We start from the raw sequence: 2,834 nt of genomic DNA on the forward strand, positions 1-2,834 counted from the left end.
TTCATAGATAAGAATGTATATACTCAAAAAAATTGACATAAGTGTGAGTTAAACCCACATCCTTCACATGAAACATACAACACCTTGGTTAGATGTTCAATTTCAACGGTTAATGTCACGATTTTTATTTATAGCATGTTTGTTTTACGATATATAATTATTAAAAAAATTATCCATTAACCGTAAATAATTATTTAGTATTTAGTTATAAACTATTATTATATAAATTATTAAATATCATGTTAAATTTGAAAAGTAAATAAAAAGTTTTTCATGTTAATTTCAAGGAGTACAATTGTTACACATTCCGATCAAACAAAATCCATTATCCCCGTTTTATGTACATAGAAAATGTTGGAAGATCATGGCAAAATATTGGAATAACCATAGCCAAAATGACAAGATAAATTTAAATAATTTTTTACATGATATTATTTAATAGTTTATATAATAATAGTTTATAATTAAATATTAAATAATTATTTAGAATTAATAGATAGTTTTATTAAAGGATATATATTGTAAAAGAAAAACATGCTATAAATAAAAGTGACATTAATTTTCAAAATAGAACACATAGTGTAGGGGTTGGGTGTGGGGTGTTTCATGACGTGGATTCAGCTCACATTTATGTCAATTTTTTGAGTATTTACATGTTTTCTTATCTAAAAAAAATTAAAAATATGAAAAATATTTATAAAAAAATTTAAAAATTGAGATTAAAATAAAAAAAAATCCATGTGGAATACAAAATAAAATAAAATGACATTTAGACTATCACATCAGCAAATGTTAAGATTCTGCATTGACTTGTCAACAAATGAGCCATATAAACAGTATCTAAACATTATAAGGGGGATCAATTTTTTTTTACAGGGGTAAACAAAAATTCGCTAACATTGCAGAGAGTATAATATATTTAACCCTAAAATATATTATCTCGGTTGATTCTGCGACCGTGGTAAGAGAATGTTACGGAATGTGTCTTTTATAGTAGTGAACGCAGATAAAGATCACATACCAACAAATTGGTAATTAGGGCTCACCCGTCTTGGTAGTTAGCCACTCCAAAGCGCCGAGGTGAGCCTCCTCTACGTCAACCTTGAAACAAGCTCAAACCTAAGGGCAATGAAGATGTATCGACCCTTGGCCGAGCACGGTCCCTAGAGACATCCAACAAAACTTCCAGACATGACTTTGAATGCCAGCAAATTCCTATAAAAACAAACTCGTGAAACTAAAGCAACACTTTAACAAATAACAACAATGGTAACTAAACAAAATTAAAAAAAAAAAACACTCCACTAAAAAACAAGTATGGATTTTTCACAGCAACCTAAAAATGAGGACAAAAGGGAGCACTCATAAATTGAGATAAAAAGCTAGAAGAAACAGGGTCAAAAACGACACTAAAAATAAGGTCAAAAAGACAGAAAAACTGGGTAAATATGTTCAAATCGAAAAATCGATCATCACAAATCATAGAAAGGAGAAGAGGGGAGAGGGACATGATAAGTTAGAGAGAAAAACTATGACTTCTCTCTACAAAGACATGGAAGTCATGTAATTCGTAACTATGTTTGTTTTCGATTTGTAATAATAAATAAATTCAAAGCAACAACAAGCTTTCATAGCTCAGTTGGTTAGAGCACCCGTTTAGTAAGCGGGAGGTCTTGAGTTCAACTCTCAATGAAAGCAAATTGATTTTTAATTTTTTAATATATATATATATATATATATATATATTTATTTATTTATTTATTTATTTATTTATTTATGGTTAAATAAGTTTGTGGTCCTCATAAATATACCATTTTTAACTTTTAGCCTCTTTTAATCCCTCCAAATATTTTCTATGAATAGACACTTATGTGTCAATAATACTAAAAATAAAAATTAATATATTTAGGAGCACCATAAACTTATTTAATCCTATATTTTACCATTAAAAAAAGTGACTTGAATATCTCACTAATAAAACACAAAATTCTATGGTTTATGTTACTTATTTTCTAAAAACAAATTTCTTAGTAGACATGTACAATGGAAACAATAGCATGTGACTAAAATATTTCTTTCAATTCTAAAAATGAAGTAAGATACATAGCAATTAATTAATTTAATAAATATATACAGTTAAAATAATACCAATCTGAAATGTATATACAATTTATTTCAAACAAGTAGTAGTATTTTTTATTATTGCTCAAAGAAAAAAAATGGAATTTGAAATTGTTTTCTCCACCGTAAAAGAAAATAATATTCAGAAACTCCTTGTTTTTTTCAAAAATCACCCCACCAAAAATATATTTTCACGAAAAGTTGGTTGGATCGACACAAGTTCCTATTATTCGAGATAAGGAGGGCATGATCACAAAAAAGCAACCCCGAATGTAGTTTAAAAATGGAAACAAACTTTTAGTGAATGTTCATATGGATGAAGATATTTTTAAAGACATGTACATTCAATGGATCGATATTGTGGTTGTTAAACTGTTGAAAAAACATCGAGTACAAAGAAATAGTTATTTCAAAAGAGTACAAAGAAATAGTTATTTCAAAAGAGCCATGTATCTACCACTACCTCGTGGTCTCCTATTGGATACATGTGTTTGCTTTATCAAATATGAAGGAAGATAGAATTATCGTCTATATAAGAATCCCATAACTAAATCTGGTTTATTATGATGAAAGTTTTCCAAATTTTGTGTAGAAGTTGACCTCACCTTTCAGGCGGTTGGAAAATGTTTGGTTAATTATCATTGGTATATAATACAATATGAATGACTTCATATCATTTGCACTTATTGTGGTTGCTATGGAAATATAAGTCA

At 28.0% G+C, this 2,834-nt stretch overlaps 1 non-coding gene across 1 annotated transcript; it reads left to right on the forward strand.

Annotated features, from left to right (window-relative positions):
• Nucleotides 1-1,624: 1,624 nt before the first annotated feature.
• Nucleotides 1,625-1,698, forward strand: TRNAT-AGU (transfer RNA threonine (anticodon AGU)). The gene has a single exon. It is a non-coding gene; the product is annotated as a tRNA-Thr (tRNA).
• Nucleotides 1,699-2,834: the final 1,136 nt, after the last annotated feature.

Source organism: Lathyrus oleraceus, chromosome 1, assembly GCF_024323335.1.
Source record: "Lathyrus oleraceus cultivar Zhongwan6 chromosome 1, CAAS_Psat_ZW6_1.0, whole genome shotgun sequence".
NCBI lineage: Eukaryota > Viridiplantae > Streptophyta > Magnoliopsida > Fabales > Fabaceae > Lathyrus > Lathyrus oleraceus.